Source organism: Megascapheus bottae, chromosome 8, assembly GCF_031878675.1.
Source record: "Megascapheus bottae isolate mThoBot1 chromosome 8, mThoBot2.hap1, whole genome shotgun sequence".
In the NCBI taxonomy this organism is placed as follows: Eukaryota; Metazoa; Chordata; class Mammalia; order Rodentia; family Geomyidae; genus Megascapheus; species Megascapheus bottae.
The window spans coordinates 56,742,333-56,760,395 of record NC_143516.1 but is presented as its reverse complement, the minus strand read 5'-3'; the positions used below and the strand labels follow the sequence as shown (position 1 = coordinate 56,760,395).

Sequence of the window (18,063 nt, the reverse complement as noted above, 5' to 3'; positions counted from 1 at the left end):
CCAGTAATCCCACTTCTGAGCATTTACCCAAATGTCCACAAACAAGGCCATACTAAAGCAACCAGCACAACTATATTCATTGCGACATTGTTTACCATAGATAAGAAATAGAACCAACCCAGATGCCCTTTAGTAGATGAATGGATCAAGAAAATGTGGTATATATACACAATGGAAATCTATGCTTTCATCAGAAAGAATGACATCTCCCCCTTTGTAAGGAAATAGAAACACTTGGAAAAAATCATGTTAAGTGAAGTAAGCCAGATCCAAGGAAACATAGACTGTATGGTTTCCCTCATTTGTAACAATTAGTATATATTTAGGATAACCCTAGCAGAGGATCACAATTGCTCACTATTTATGTACTTATGACCATATAAAATGATGTTGAGCTCCAGAACAGGGAAAGAAGAGGGTTTTTTGGTGGTTGTTTTTAATGTACTGTGTGAAGTTATTTCTTTTTCCTTTTTTATTGTGATTAATAGAAGGGTTACATTATATTCACCAGATACAAGGTGCATGACTTCACAAACATTGATACCCTTTTTTATGACATGGTCCCCATCCCCCCCCCCCCCCCCCCCCCCCCCCCGCTTATCTTGATTTCCCCCCTTCCCTATCCAATTTCAAATAAGCAATTAAGCATATATAAAATATATCAGATAACAATGTGAAATATTGTAACAATATGAGATAACCAAAGGATGGCAAAAGAGATGAGAGATAACATAGTACATTAAGGACAACAGTCACTCATTATACGGCTTTTGTTTTCTTATCCTGGAGGTCCTTACATTTAGTGTCATACTATTTGGCCTAATGTCTCTAGATTTTGTTCTATTGTAAATCTCTGCTAGGAGAACCCAAGGTTTCTACTGATTATGACAAATGAGGCCTATCTTCCTTTGAGTCTGGCTTACTTCACTTAATATGATTTTTTCTAAGTCTTTCCATTTCCTTATAAATGGGACAATGTTGTAGTTTCTGACAGCAGCATAGAATTTCTTTTTTTTTTTTTTTTGGCCCCCTTCTCTTTCTTTCTGGCCCCGCTCGCTCCGGCCCCGCTCGCTCCGGCCTCGCTGGCTCTGGCTCCGCTCGCTCCCGCACGCTCCGGCCCCGCTCGCTCCGGCCACCACTCGGTTGGGCTCTGCTTGCTTGCTTTCGCTCTCTGTCGCTTGTTGCAGTCTCGTCTCTGCCACTTCCGGCTTGGTTGTGTATGTGGGATACCGAGGAATCGAACCCGGGTCTTTGTGCATGCTAGGCAAGCACTTTAACCGCTAGGCCAAACTCCCGGGCCCCAGCAGCATAAAATTTCTTTGTGTATAAATACCACATCTTGTTGATCCACTCATCAACTGAGGGACATCTAGGTTGGTTCCATATCTTTGCTATGGTAAATAGTGCTGCAATCAACATCATTGTGCTAGTGGATTTAGTATGTCCTTGTTTCTGGACGATTGGGTAAATGCCAAGGAATGAAATTGCTGGGTCATAGGGGAGGTCTATGTTTAGTCTTTTGAGGAACTGCCATACTGCTTTCCATAGTGGTTGAATGAGTTTGCACTCCCATCAACAGTGTAGTAGTGATCCCTCCTAGCCACATCCCCTGCAGCATCTGTTGTCATTAGTTTTCTTGATCCTGGCCATTCTAACTGGAGTGAGGTGGAATCTTAGAGTTGTTTTGATTTGTAGTTCTTTTATGACCAGAGATGTCGAGCATTTCTTCATGTGTCTATAGGCCATTTTTATTTCTTCTTCAGAGAAGACTCTCTTTAAGTCTTTGGCCCATGTTTTTTTAAAATTTTACTTACTTATTTATTTATTATTATTTTTTGGCCCATCTTTTAATGGGATGGTTGTTACTTTGGAGATTAGTTTTGGAGTGATTCAATTTTTTGAGCTGTTGATATATTTTAGATATGAGGCCTTTGTCCATTGTATGGTTAGTGAAGATCTTCTCCCATTCTGTGGGCTTCCTAATTAATTTACTAGCTATGTCCTTTGCCTTACAGAAGCTCTGCAGTTTAATGCAGTCCCCCTTATCCAGACTTTCTCTGATTTGTTGTCTTTCTGGGTCCTTATCGAGAAAGTTTCAACCTGTGGCAAGGAGGCCTAGTGTGTCTCCTATCCCTTCTTGTAAAGTTTTCAGTGTGTCAGCTTTTACCTCGAGGTCTTTGATCCATTTGGAGTTAATTCTAGTGCAGGGTGACAGAGAAGGATCCAACTTTAGTTTTCTGCAGGTGCTTAGTCAGTTCTGCCAGCACCACTTGTTGAAGAGGCTGTCTTTCTTCCATTCTATTTTTTTTTTGGCTCCCTTATCAAAGATTAGGTGGCCATAGATCTGTGGTTTAATATCCCTCCCTCCGCCCACATGGTTTTGATCACTGCTGTAATTGTCTGATTTTGGTACCTGGTGTAGTGTCTATAGGTTTATTTGAATTAGGGAAAGGGAAGGGGGACAACAAAATGGTGAGACAACAGAAAGGGTAAACCAAGGCAACAGTGATATCACAGAAATGAACTCTGTAACTTGTGGGGGGAGTAAGGAAGGGAAAGTGGGATAAAAACATGTGAAGGAGTAATAATGTCAACAAGAAATGTACTCAGTACATGTAAGTGTAACCCCTCTGTACATTACCCTAACAGTCAAATGAAAAAAACCAAACAAAACACTCTTTTTAAAAATAGACACCTCCGTACACAGGTACTGAGTTAGGCAATATCTAATTGAACTCTAAAATTTACCCCTTCCAGTAGAATTATTAGAACTTTTCGGATCAGAGTGTAAGATGAATTATTGAAATGAGATTCTCCTATCAAGATTATGTATTTAGCTTTGTCTGGAGCTGATATTGATTACTTGAAGTAACATCCAATTCTATCTTATTTCTTGTTATACCTATGATTTTAGGAATGAAATATTGCATCTGTTAAGATATGGTTTCAAGCTGAGCATAGGTGGCTTGTACCTGTAATCCTAGCTACTCAGGAGGCTAATATTTGGAGGACTGTAGTTTGAAACCAGCCTAGAGAAAGAAGTCTGAGATTTGATCTCCAATTAAACAGCAAAAAGAGGGGCCGGGAGTTTGGCCTAGTGGTAGAGTGCTTGCCTAGCATGCACGAAGACCTGGGTTCAATTCTTTGGTACCATATACTAGAAAAAGTTGGAAGTGGTGCTGTGGCTCAAGTGGCAAGAGTGTTAGCCTTGAGATAAGCCCAAGGACAGTGGTCAGGCCCTGAATTCAAGCCCCACAGCTAGCAAAACAACAACAACAACAACAACAACAACAACAAAACCCCAGCAAAATGAAGAGCTGGGCATGAGGTTCAGCCCATGTGGTAGGGTACCATCCAAATGGGCTCAAATATCTGAATTCAAGCTCAGGTATGTGGTTTTAGGAGGAAACCAGTTGGAATGCAGGGACCCCAAATTCTCAATTTGTTTTGAGCAGATTGAACCTTTGGATGCTTTTGGTTAGAAATATTAATGTTAATCAAATGTGACACTTTGCGAAAGAACTGCACAAAAAAATCTCAGACTGTTTAGAAGTAGGAAAAACAAAATAAACCAAAACCAAAACCAAAATTCAAAGCAATTTCCTGCCCAGAGGTACTGTTGTAGAACCACACATTTGAAGATAATTGTCCCATCTCCTGGCATATTTAAGATTGCCTGAGAAAGCATATATCTTGAAAATGATGACCCTTTGTTCTGTGCCTTTCTCTAAGCTGCATAAAATCGAAATGACAAAAAGTGAGGGAAACTTAGAAAGCAAATCCTGAGGGAGGATGAGTTAGATGAGTAGCTTTCTGTTCTTTTCTTTTCTGTTCTTTCTTTCTTCCCTCCCTCCCCCCTCCTCCCTTCTTCCCTCTCTCCCTTGCTTTTTTCTTTCCTCTTCATAAGGACTAGCTTCCCTCTAGACTGTTGCCTTCCATTGCAGAAAAGCATCACCACTCACTGCTGCAGGACGTATAGGGCCTTTCACCACTCTCTTAATGAAATCGTCTGTGTTTCAATGTAGGAACATAACAAGTAAGAAAATAACACCTATTTACAGAAGCAGAGTAAGCTATCTAGAAGGAACAATCAGGGGAAATCCGGAGCCAGTTATCTAGAGAGAACAATTAAGAACAATCAAGGAGTCTCTGGAGCAAAACTTTATTGGAGCAAAACAACCCAGAACACATCTGCAATTCGAAGAATATCACCTCTATAGTGATTAACAAACCATAACACAACTGTAGTTCAAAGAAAGTCCTATATCACTTCTAGAGTTCTCCAAACTGGGTGAAAATTCTCCATTATTAATTAGGTGTCAAGACAGTGGTGAGGACAAGATAGTGATACTTAGATCCAGTATCTATATTTCAATACCAGGCATGCTAGCCATTTAGTAATGAATTATTCTATACTCACAACTGTTCTGCAGTCATCTCAGATCTGAACAGAATGGTCAAGGCAGAAGAAAAGTGAAGCAGATTCAGAATTGTGGCATAAATCAAAACACCATATTTGAGGTAAGATAATTTTTTATCTCTGCAGTTTACATTCTACAGAAAGATTCAGCCTAGATTCAGTTTATTTAGTAATTCCTTTGGGGGTTTTTAGGTATGCTTGGTGTTGCTCTAGGGGTTAGGAATAAATAATAAAAGAATCTGATCCTACCGAGTTTATATTTCTTTTCCTTTTTGTTTTTGTCTGGTGGGGGCTTGAACTCTGAGCCTGGGCACTGTTCCTGAGGTCTTCAACTCAAGGCTACCACCCTATCCCTTGAGCCACAGAACCACTTCTGGTTTTCTGGTGGTTAATTGAAGATAAGAGTCTCATGGACTTTAGTGTCTGGGCTGGCTTTGAACTATAATCCTCAGATCTCGGCCTCCTGAGTAGCTAGGACTACAGATATGAACCACCATGCCTGGCTTGAGTTTATATTTCAGTGGAAAATGAAGATATAATTTTAAAAGATCAAAAGTAAACAAGTAAATCAAGATTATTACAGATAGTGAAGTAATAAATTACTATATTTTGTTAGAGGTGCATCATTTCTAATGATGCTTATTAAAAATAACATAAGAAATCTTTGGGTTCATGTAGCTGGAAAATATACATGTATGGAAGGTTTTAGAGCTGGTTGGTTCAAAAGATTAACGCCTAATTGGGTACCCAATTAGTTCCACTTTCTGTTCTGCAGTCTACACTGGTTGCCCTCAGGATGGGAGAATATCACTAACAATCTGGGTCTCATGATTTTCAGATTCATATTCAACAAGTCTATTGTCACAGGATTCTGGTAAAAGCATCTGAAAGCCATCAGTTCACCAATCAATGACTAAGCCAGAATAAAGTTTTGTTAACTTAAGGCAGTCAAGATTCATTTCCAGAGCTCATTTCTGGGAAACATGTGGGAGTGGTACCTGGAAAACATCTGTCTACTATTCACCAGAGGAGACTTGAGGAGCTCATGCTGGAGACACAACTAAAAACGTTCACTGAAGCAAGAGATATTTGATATGAGTGATTGACATATATAAAGAAATGAATGATGAGCGGAAGCTAGGCATGAGTATATGGGCGTGGGGAAACAGCACTTCATGAAGGGGGATCAAATACTAAGTTTTTATTAGAAACAAATTGATATTTAATATAAGAATGGGAAGACATTGGTGTGGTGGGAATGGAACGTAATGTCAGAAAGGTGAGTAGATTATACTAATGAGTAAAAACAGCAGCTACATTTCCCTGAATTTTATCCCCCAAGTGGCTTCAGATTAGGACTGGTCACAAAAGCAATATTTATTTTTTGAAAACATTTTAAATTTAATATTCTTTTTTATCATAATTAATATAGAAGGGTTACATTATATTCGCCAGATAGAAGGTGCATTACTTCACAAACATTGATAGCCCTTCTCATGTTTTTGTCCCTATTTCCCTCTCTCTACTCTCTCCACTCATCTTGTTTTCCCCCTTCCCTATCCTATTTTAAATAAACAAATAAACATATATACAATACACCAGATAACAAGGTCAGATACTGTAACAATATGAGATAACCAAGGAACAACAAAAGAGATGAATTTAGACATTAGGTTTTGTTTTAAGAAACTATTCTACAGCCATAGAGAGTAGGACAATTACAGAAGCCTTTTAGGACAATTACAGAAGCTTTTTTGGAATTCAAAGCCCTGAGCTCCTCATTTTCATTCCACATCTGTTCCAGAGAATGCTGAAGCAACCATGCCATCCTATTACACCTCTTATTTTCATTAAGATATCTTACTGCAGTAACTTTCAAGTCCCTACCTGCTTCTCTTCTGTAGGGACAAATCTTCTCTAGTACAGCAGTCTACAGGTAATAATTGAAGCAGTTTATCTTTTTAGTTTGGACATATTTGCTACATGGGAGAATCTCCTCATTGATCTCCTGCCCCAAGGAGTAAGGCTCTTATGGTAGGAAAGGCCACGTAGAAACCATTAGAACTGTACCTCAACCAATCAATGCTAAGTCAAGAGCCAAATCCATAAGGGTGATAGATGTTAGTGCCATGATCAAGTAGTTGCAAAATGTAAGGTCATTCCCACCAACTGGAACTGCATTCCAATGTGATCCTTTTTTCATAATTTTTTTATTGTAATTAATAGAAGGATTACATTATATCCACCAGATAGACGGCACATTACTTCACATACACTGATACCCTTTCTCATGTCTTGGTCCCCATTTCCCTTCACTCACTCCTGTCCCTCATCTTGTTTTTCTCCCTTCCCTATCCAACTTCAAATAACCAAATATGCATATACACAATATATCAGATAACCAGGTGAAATACTGTAAAATATGAGATATTCAAGGGACAGCAAAAGAGATGAGAGATAACATAGTACATTAAAGACAACAATCACTCATGTGGCTTTTGTTTCTATATTTCTGGAGGTCCTTTCATTTAGTGTCATTCTATATGGCCTTAAGTATCTAGGTTTTGTTCTATTTTGAATCTCTGCTAGGAGAGCCCAAGGTTTCTACTGATTATGACAAATGAGGGAAACCATTGAGCCTATGTTACTTTGAGTCTAGCTTAATTCACTTAATATGATTTTTTCTAAGTCTTTCCATTTCTTTACAAATGGGGCAATGTTGTTCTTTCTGACAGCAGCATAGAATTCCGTTGTGTGTATATATATATATATATATATATATATATATATATATATATATATATATATATATATACCACATCTTATTGATCCACTCATCAACTGAGGGGCATCTGGATTGGTTCCATATCTTTGGTAAATAGTACTGCAATGAACATTGTTGTGCTGGTGGATTTAGTATGCCCTTCTTTCTGGACAATTGGATAAATGCCAAGTAGTGGGATTGCTGGGTCATGCAGGAGCTCTATGTTTAGTCTTTTGAGGAACTTCCATACTGCTTTCCATAGTGGTTGAACGAGCTTTCACTCCCACCAACAGTGTAGTAGTGATCTTTCCTGGCCACATCCCCTCCAGCATCCAGATGTGATCTTATGGCTGAAGGTGTCAAAAACTGTGAAGTCCCTGAAGTTTTACTGAATCTGCAAACTAGCAAGTTAATCTACTGCAGTTTCAAAAATTCTGGCAGAAGATAATGAGACTCCTGCGTCTGAAAGGAAGGACTTTATATTATTTACACACAGCAAATAGCAAGAGTTTCATGTCTCCTCTGGGTCTCCTTGCTTCCCGAGTCTCATAGGACAATGTGGAGGAGCCTGGTGGAATCTGAATACACACTGGATATGTATTAGAGATGAGGATTTCCAAGAATAGGGAACTAAGTCTTATTAATAAAGCATTTGCTAGTAAACAGTTCCCTAGGGGAAGAGCTTATTTTTTTATTATCCTGTACAACAAATGAATTAGTCTTTTGTCTAGGAGAGACAGCATTTCTCTCATTCAAGGCTTTTGCTAAACAAATATTTTTGAAAAATAGTATAGGACAAAAGCTGATACAAAACATACAGAAACGTGGGAGACACATCAAGAACTGCATCTCAACAGGAACAAATCCTATCACCTGACATGTACCTAATAATAGAACAAGTGCATTTTTTTTCTCTGTGTCTGGTAGTAAAGACTATTAGGAGAAATTTATATTCAGGTGATGTGATAGTTAATTTTGTATATAAAATGGAAAAGCTACTGTTTACATTTTTGGGCCAAATAGAATACTAGTTTATTTTGTGATATTACTAGCATTTACAGTTGATTTTTTTTTTTTTTTGCCAGTCTTGGGCTTGAGCTCAGGGCCTGAACTCTGTCCTTGGTCTTTCTCAAGGCTAGAGCTCTACCACATTCTCACCTCCCCCACCCATCCCTTCCCTTACTTTGTGTGTGTGTGTGTGTGTGTGTGTGTGTGTGTGTGTGTGTGTGTGTTGGTTGCTGGGCTTGCACTCTGAGCCTGGGTGCTGTCTCTGATCACTTCAGTTCAAGGCTGGTGCTCTACCACTTGAGCCACAGTGCCACTTCCTCACTGCTTGCCTTTCTTTCTTTCTTTCTTTCTTTCTTTCTTTCTTTCTTTCTTTCTTTCTTTCTTTCTTTCTTTCTTTCTTTGTCTCTCTCTGTTCTCTCTCTCTGTTCTCTGTCTCTGTCTCTGTGTCTGTCTCTGTCTCTGTGGCTCTCTTTTGCCAGTCCTGGGGTTTGAACTCAGGGCCTGAGCACTGTTCTTGGGTCTTCTCTAGGCTAATGCTCTACCACTTGAGGCACAAAACCACTTCCGGCTTTTTCTATGTATGTGGTAAGAAGGCATTAAACTGGGTCTTCGTGAATGCTAGGGAAGCACTCTACCACTAAGCTAAAGTCCTGTCCCGACTCAGTACTTTCTAAGTATTTCACGACATGAAAGTACTACTTGTATTCCTGATATTATTTATGTATATCATGCTTCTCGAAACCACTATATACTGATGATAAGAGTGCCATCACTCTTCCTAACACTGGTGACAACACAGTTGGTTCTGTGGAATTGAGAACTCTATTTGTCTGGATTTGTTCTTCCTTGGAGAACTGGTTGCCAAACAATTGTCAGAAAACCACTTCTTGTAGCTCAGTATTTAGTTTATAGAATATCAAATACAGAGTGTTCGTTGTTCAATGAGAAAACAAATTAATAGCATTCAAAAGTAAAGGAATATTGAAGACTCATGAAATTACCATGCTTCAGTTCATCAAAGAATAGTGACATTATAGTGAGCAGAAGAACAGTTTGAAATTATTTTTACCTGGAAGTTGGGTATAGTTGAAAGAGGTGTGTGTGTGTGTGTGTGTGTGTGTGTGTGTGTGTGTGTGTGTGTGTGTGTGATCTGTCTGTCTGTCTGTCTAATCAGTTGTGGGGCTTGAACTCAGGGTCTGGGTGCTATTTTTGAGCTCTTTTGCTTAAGGTTTTCACTCTACCATTTTGAGGCACAGCTCATTTCTTTTCCTTCCTTCCTTCCTTCCTTCCTTTCTTTCTTTCTTTCTTTCTTTCTTTCTTTCTTTCTTTCTTTCTTTCTTTCTTTCTCTTTTTTTTTTTTTGTCAGCCATGGCGCTTGAACTCTGGGCCTGGGTGCTGTCCCTGAACTCTTCAGCTCAAGGCTACCACTTTACCACATTAAGCCACAGTGCCACTTCTGTTTTTCTGTTGGTTAATTGGAGAGAAAAGTCTCACAGGAAGCACTGGGCCTGGAGTTTGGCCTAATGGTAAGAGTGCTTGCCTAGCATGCATGAAGACCCGGATTCAATTCCTTGGTATTACATATATAGAAAAAAACTGGAAATGGTGCTTTGGCTCCAGTGGTAGAGGGATAGCCTTGAGAAAGCCCAAGGACAGTGCTCAGGCCCTGAGTTTAAGGCCCAGGACTGGCAAAAAAAAAAAGTCTCACAGACTTCCGTACCTGGGCTGGCTTTGAATCTAGATCCTCAGATCTCAGCCTACTGAGTACCTAGGATTACAGGCGTTAGTCACCAGAGCCTGGTTTAATTTCTGGGTTTTAAGTGATTAACTGAAGATGAGTCTTATGGGGACTTTTCTGCCCAGGCTGTTTTTAAACCATGATCCTCAGATCTCTGTCTCCTAAGTAGTTAGGATTATAGGCATGAGCCACCAGCACTAGGCCTACTGCTTGCTTTATAGGGGATATATGCTATGGTTTATAAATCTAGAAGTATATTCATCACCAAAGTGATCATAGCCAGAGACTACTAGGTAAACCTGTTGTTCTTGACCTTGGAATAATTATAATAAATGCTTTTCTGAAAAGTTGTATTAAAGCGAACTTTCAAAATCAGTTTATTCTCTGTTAATTCAGTTCATACCAGATGTTAATCTTGAGTGAATGGGAAAATGGCACTTTCTAATTCTGCTCTAAGATAAGCAAAATACAATAGCACTCAAAATAAGTCCTGTAATTTCTTATACACAATTACAGAAATTCAGAGAGAAGTAAAGCAATTATTTGCGCCAAAATCTGCCTTTTTTTCCTCCTCTGGCATTTGGGTTCAAACTCTGGGCTTGTTACATTTCTTGCTCAAGATTAGTATTCTAACATTTGAGCCTCACATACTATTTTTTTTAACCCCAGGCTGGCTTTGAATCACAATTGTCAGACTTCAGCTTGGGAAGTAGCTAGAATTCTGAGGGGAAAATATTGGGTCTATTGTTATCTGGCTGCAGGACCTTAAATATAAGTTATTGGTTCATTTTACATCTCTAAAACAACTACCAACTTCTAGAAAAGTTTTGCTAAACCAAATAGTACTGAGCTTAGCAAATACTGTGTGTATTAGCTATCTTTTATTATCCATATTTAGTGAATTATGCTTATTCTATTTATTCTCCCATAATGCCTCAAATTTTATCTCCCATAATAGCCAAAATTTCACGGAACTCCTCTTTCTTTTCTTCCCTCCTCTTCCCTCCTCACTACTTTCTCATTTTACTCCTCTCCTTTCTTCATACTTTTTTTCATACTTTTAAATTTTATTGAGGTATGTGCCAATTATCTATTTGGCACATCATAGTTTTAGATTCATCCTTTGTTGTCTGGCCTGGCATATTGGCACCTTTTTTCTTTTGCCAACTGGCATGATATTAAATTTTAACACTGGAGAGCACTGGAAGGATGCTGGCAGAGGAAAGGACATTCCTGGTTCCCAGTGTGCCAGTGTGCTCTGCCATATTGCTTCAGTAGGAATGACAACCAGAAGTATACAGGAAAACTGAGTTGTCCTTGATTCCCCACATCACCCTAGGGGTCTGCATCATGGCACCCATCTGGCCACATTTCTACTGGGCATTCAGATGGATGGCTTTCCAGCTAACTGCTTCTTGGGGGCACTTCATAGTATACTTCAAGAAAAAATATCTATTTGCTAAGGGGATCTTCTAACACCCCAGAGGGAAACTTCTTGACAGCATCTTTTTTTCATATGTTTTTTTTATTGTAATTAATAGAAGGGTTACATTATATTCACCAGATAGAAGGTGCATTACTTCACATACATTGATACCCTTTCTCATGTCTTGGTCCCCATTTCCCTTCCCCCACCCCCACCCTTCATCTTGTTTTCCCCCCTTCCCTATCCAATTTCAAATAACCAAATACACATATATCCAATATATCAGATAACAAAGTGAAATACTGTAACAATATGAGATAACCAAGGGAAAACAAAAGAGATAAGAGATAACGTAGTACATTAAGGACAACAGTCACTCATTATATGGCTTTTGTTTCCTTATCCTGGAGTTCCTTACATTTAGTGTCTACTATTTGGCCTAATGTCTCTAGATTTTGTTCTATTGTAAATCTCTGCTAGGAGAGCCCAAGGTTTCTACTGATTATGACAAATGAGGCAGACTATTGGGCCTATCTTCCTTTGAGTCTGGCTTACTTCACTTAGGGCAATGTTGTTCTTTCTGACAGCAGCATAGAATTCCATTGTGTATAAATACCACATCTTGTTGATCCACTCATCAACTGAGGGACATCTGGGTTGGTTCCAAATCTTTGCTATGGTAAATAATGCTGCAATGAACATCATTGTGCTAGTGGATTTAGTATGCCCTAGTTTCTGGATGATTGGGTAAATGCCAAGTAGTGGAATTGCTGGGTCATAGGGGAGCTCTATGTTTAGTCTTTTGAGGAACTGCCATATTGCTTTCCATAGTGGTTGAACGAGTTTTCACTCCCACCAACAGTGTAGTAGTGATCTCTCCTGGCCACATCCCCTCCAGCATCTGTTGTTATTAGTTTTCTTGATCCTGGCCATTCTAACTGGAGTGAGATGGAATCTTAGAGTTGTTTTGATTTGCATTTCTTTTATGACCAGAGATGTCGAGCATTTCTTCATGTCTTGACAGCATCTTTTTCACTTTCTCTACCATCTGAGTACCACCACTGTGTCTCTCCAATGAAAATCTGAATCTCAGCCTTGCAGATTTTTCCCACACTATTTTTTCTTTTTGCCAGTCCTGGGCTTGAGCTCAGGGCCTGAGCACTGTCCTTGGACTTTTTCAGGGAAAAAGCTGTACCATTTGAGCCTCAGCACCACTTCTTCTTTTTTTTTTTCTTTTCTATGTATGTGGTACTGAGGAATAGAACCTGGGTATTCCTGCATGCTAGGCAAGCAGTCTACCACTAGGCCAAACTCCTGGTCCCTTCCTACACTTTTTTGATCCCTAGGTTCTATGACTAGCTCAAAGGTCATTGCCTGTCACTACTTTTCTCTTAGAGTACTCTTTAGGCAGGAGAAGGTAATCTGTTGTTTTATAACTAATATACATTTTTATTACTAACTCATAACTAAGTATAACTAATATACTTTTCTTATTTAAATTACTTTGTAGTTCTATCTCATATTTGGAATGAAGTATTTAGAATTTGAATGACCAGTTACTACTCTCACTCAGTAAACTGCTTTTGAGATTCATCTCTCTTGTTTGTATCTATCAATAGTTTTCTTTTTTTCCCTGCTTATTAGTATTCCACATAGAAACAGATCCTCTTCTCCTGTTGTTAGGTATCAGAGTTTTTTTTTTTCAGTTTTGAATTTGTGAGAGCAGGGCTCCATGATTCTCATGTGAGGAGAGATGGTTTCCTATCTTGGTCTTGCTTGCTCTCAGCTTATTCTCGTTTGTTCTTTTTTTTGTTCCCATTTCTCCTGGCCATCCAATACTCATTCTTTGGGAACAATTACTTACAAACTTAATATTTTATAACTTTTCTGTCCTCAAAGTTCCCAAGCACCTTTAAAAAATATTTCTAAAGATTTGGCAAGGAATCCCTCCTTTTTCTGCTATCTGAGAGCATGGATCATAGTTTATCCAACATTATTTGCTATAATATATGATGTGGTGCATTACAACTTGTGTTTAAGTACAATACTTTTTTTTTTCTGATCTGATACTGAGTTTGACCTCAGGTCCTTGTGTTTTCTTGGTTGATCCTTGAGCCATGACTCCAGCTGTACTTTTGGTTAATTGAACATGAGGTCTTATAGACTTTTTGCCTGGCTTTGAACTATGATCCTCCAGGTCTCAGTCTTCTGAATAAATAGGATTATAAGCATGAGCCACTGGACCCTAGCTTCAAGTAATATTAATTGATATCTATTCATGTGCTCTAAACCATAAATAATTTTGAATCTGTAGCAAGCTTTTTCACTAGCTGCTTGGACAAAAATTATGGGATAATAGAAATGTGCTATTTTTTTAAATGCGGATTTTTTTTATTGTGATTAATAGAAGGGTTACATTATATTCACCAGATAAAAGGTGCATAACTTCACAAACATTGATACCCTTTCTCATGGCATGGTCCCCATTTCCCTCCCACTGTCCCCCTGGAGATGTTCTATTTTAAGCTCTTAAATTTGTAGTAATATTGTTAACCAGCAATAGGGAAGCTAATAGAATCTTTATCCATCTCTGTACCATTCCTTCTCTTATATAATGCATGTCCCATGCATTATAAAAGGACTCAAGCTGGGATATGTAAAAATAAGCCAAAGATTTACAGTTTTATCACATGGTACTCAAGAATAAATTGTTAAACAAATTTCTTGGATTTTAACATCAGAAAATATATCTACATGTATAAGCTGGGATTATAATGCAACAGCTTTAAGAGTCTACATTGGTTTGATTTGCCTTTTTAGGCATTTGGAGTCAGTCTTTTATTAGTGTTCTTGGGAAAGTACAGAAGTAAAACATTTTCTGCTGCACACTCTAACACAATTCCATTATATTCTTTCTTTCCCATGTTATATGCTTTCACGTCCTTATGTCTCCTTCTTTTTCTTTCAGTTTTGATGAAATTTCAGTATTTAAATCTGTCAGCTTTCTGTAAAACAAGATGCTTCAATATGAAAACAGCACGTTTGCTTCTTCTCTCTGTACTTGTAGAGAAAAACCATTTTATCCACATTAATTTTAATAAGGATTCTTATGAGATATCTATTCTTCTAAGACTGTTGCTAAATATGCTGAAAGAAACCCTTAATCTCTGATGGGTCAGTAAGTTTCATTGGCTATTTTATTTAATAGTAGGTTGCCTTGGTAATGATTTTGATGCAAGCATCACTCTTTCCAAAAGGTATAAAACTTGTGAACTGTGAAATCTGAAAGAAATCATTGGCATTTCCTTTTCATCTCACAGGCTTGATATAAAACGAAATTATTGGAAGAATTTTTAAAACAAAGTGCTTCAGATTTAACAAAGGACACACTTAAGTGGGATTTTTATCTTCTTTCCGTGGGGACTGAACTCAGGTCCTGAGCACTGTCCTTGGGCTTTCTCAAGGCTGGAGCTCTACCATTTTAGCCATAGCATCACTTTCACCAAGGAATCAAACCCAGGTCTTTGTGATTGCTAAGCAAGCACTCTACCATTAGGCCAAACTCCCGGCCCAACCTCGTGCCTTTTTCTTAAATGCTAAGACTGAAGGCATGCCCCAGAATACTCAGCAGGATTTTCTCTTTCTTTCTTTCCTTTTTCCTTTTCTTTCTCTTTCTTTCTTTCTTTCTTTCTTTCTTTCTTTCTTTCTTTCTTTCTTTCTTTCTTTCTTCCTTCCTTCCTTCCTTCCTTCCTTCCTTCCTTCCTTCCTTCCTTCCTTTCTTCCTTTCTTTCTTTCTTTCTTTCTTTCTTTCTTTCTTTCTTTCCTTCCTTCCTTCCTTCCTTCCTTCCTTCCTTCCTTCCTTCCTTCCTTCCTTCCTTTCTTTCTTTCTTTCTTTCTTCCTTTCTTTCTTTGCCATTCCTGTCACCCCTGGGCTTTCTTGATGTTAGAGCTCTACCACTTGAGCCTCATCATTACATCATTACTTCCGGCTTTTTTTTTTTTTATACATGTGGTACTGAGGAATCTAACTTGGGTCTTCATGCATGCTAGGCAAGCACTCTACCACTAGGCCAAACTCCTTCTTTCCTTTTCTTTTTTCTTTTATGCAAGTACTTGGGTTTAAACTCAAGACCTTGAGTTCATGCTTGTTTTTTTTGTTTGTTTTTTTCCACTCAAGCTCGCAGTTTACCACCAGAGCCATATCTCTAGTCAGGCAATTGGCTGGTTAATTGTAGGTAAGAATACCATGGACTTTTCTGCCTGTGCTGGCTTGGGATCTCAGTTCTCAGATCTTGGCCTCCAGAATAGCTAGGATTATAGACGAACCCAGAAGATCTTGGCTATCATTTTCTGTCGTTGAAATTATGAAACCCTGGCAGCATCTATATGACATTTTTAATTATTACAGTTGTTGGCATATGTTCACTGTGCACATTAGTAGAATTTACTGTGATACTTCTATATACCCTCACCCAACATCATTTCTAGCCTTCAGTATTCCCCTTTCTACATTTTTAAAAATCCAGTTTCTTCCTTCCTTCCTTTCTTTCTTCCTTTCTTCCTTCCTTCCTTCCTTTCTTTCTTTCTTTCTTTCTTTCTTTTTTTCTATCTTTCTTTGTCAGTCGTGGGGCTTGATCTCTGGACCTGGACACTGTTCCTGAGTTCTTCAGCTCAAGGCTACCTCTCTACCCCTTGAACCACTGCGCCACTTCCAGTTTTTAGTAGTTAATTGGAGGTAAGAGTCTCATGGACTTTCGTGCCCAGGCTGGCTTTGAACTGTGATCCTCAGATCTCGGCCTCCTGAGTAGCTAGGATTACAGGCATGAGACACCGTGTCCAGCTTACCCAGTTTCTACAAATTACTTTTATCTGGCTTATTTTTCATGAAATGATGTCCAGTTCCACCCATTTCACAGGATTGCATCATTGTGTGGATTAATATGTATAGAAACCAAATTGTTTTTATTCATTTATCCGGTGATGGTTACTTAAGGTGATTCCATATCTTAGCTATTGTGAATATTGCCATATGGGTATTCATGTATTTCTTTTTTATTTCTTTATTTTCTTTGGGTATATACTAAGAAGTGAATACCTGTATCATATAAGTTTGCATTGGTTACTTGGGATTTTGTATTTTGATATGAATTATCTTATTTTATCTTTTTAATGCTGTGGAAAATGCCATAGAAATTTTGATGAGGATTGCAATTTGTCCCTTGCTCTGACAGGCATTTTTTTAAACTAGGCAAATGATTTTATTAACCTCTGTTTCAGGCTTTATTCCCAAGCTTTATCAGCTTTGTGAGATATAAAGAATGAATTGTCTATAAGCAAAAACAAAAACAGCTACAGTTTCCAAGAGGCTTGGGCTTAAAGTTATTAAAGAAATCTAGATTTTATCAGATCTATAAGCAAAAGAATTTTAAGGGGACGAGAGTTTGGCCTAGTGTTAGAGTGTTTGCCTAGCATGCGTGAAGACCTAGGTTTGATTCCTTGGTACTACATACATAGAAAAAGTGGGAAGTGGTGCTGTGGCTCAAGTGGTAGAGCAACTAGGCCTGCAGAAAGCCCAAGGACAGTGCTCAGGTCCTGAGTTCAAGCTCCAGGCCTGCCAAAAAATAAAAAGAGTTTTAAAAAGCAGTCATAATATAAAATAGCAGCTCCTGTAATTTCCTCAACGCTGTATCTTCTTATGAAGTTGACTCAGTTCAGTTTGCTTCCTTCTTAAAAGCTTCATCAAAATTTTCCACAAGATCTGGAACTTCATCATTATCATCCTCTCCTGTAGGAAGTGGTGCTTTTGTATGCACAGATTGGGCAGAGCTTTAGCCAGTCTCCTTAAACTAGTCAGACTGTCTGAACCAAGTTGGTTCAAGGTGCTGGGAAACATTTCTGCCAGCTGCTATGTCTCAGCATGGCCTGTAATGGTGAAAATATTTGCTGCCAATGATGCCTAAACTTTAGGCTTGTTAAAGTGGATCACTATTCCTTGGTTTGTAAACATATTCCCCTCCTCAATACCAGAAATATTGTTCACTCCTAACTTCTTTAAGAACTGAAGGTTTTTTTTAATTATATAACTTTTTAAAACTTTTTTTATTAAATAATTTTTTAACATTGATTTTTACATCATATTTTAAATGACAAGTTTAACAAACAAGTGTTCAAGAAGGGAATCTCTATTTACAATCACTGGGACTTAGTATTTAGAACTTAATCACAATTAGGCTAAGGGTTTGTAGGTCATAGAAACATATTAATTTATGAAATAAAACATATGTCTACAAAGTCATAGGTTTTTATATCTATATAGTTATGTTTATATTTCCATTACCATGTCCATAGATTTGGGTATGCAGTTATTGAGTCCTCGCTCTTGTACTCTTTGGATTTAATAGCCATATATTTAGGATACCATGCGCCTTTTGTTCCTTAGGTCTTGTCTCATTCAACATGATTTGCTCTAGATTCATCCACTTCCCCGTGACTGCCATTATTTTATCTTGTCTGTTGGCTATGTAGAATTCCATTCTGTATATATACCACATTTTCTGTATCCATTCATCTGCACTAGGGCATCTGGATTGTTTCTATCACTTGGCTATTGTGAATAGTGCAGAGATGAACATAGCTGAGCAGGTGTCCTTATAATATCTTGGGTCATGATGTTTAGGATAGATGCCCAGGAGTGGTATGGCGGGATC

At 38.3% G+C, this 18,063-nt stretch overlaps 1 pseudogene; it reads right to left on the bottom strand.

Moving 5' to 3' along the window:
* Positions 1–17,067: 17,067 nt before the first annotated feature.
* On the bottom strand, positions 17,068–17,363 carry LOC150059977 (transcription factor BTF3 pseudogene; annotated as a pseudogene).
* Positions 17,364–18,063: the final 700 nt, after the last annotated feature.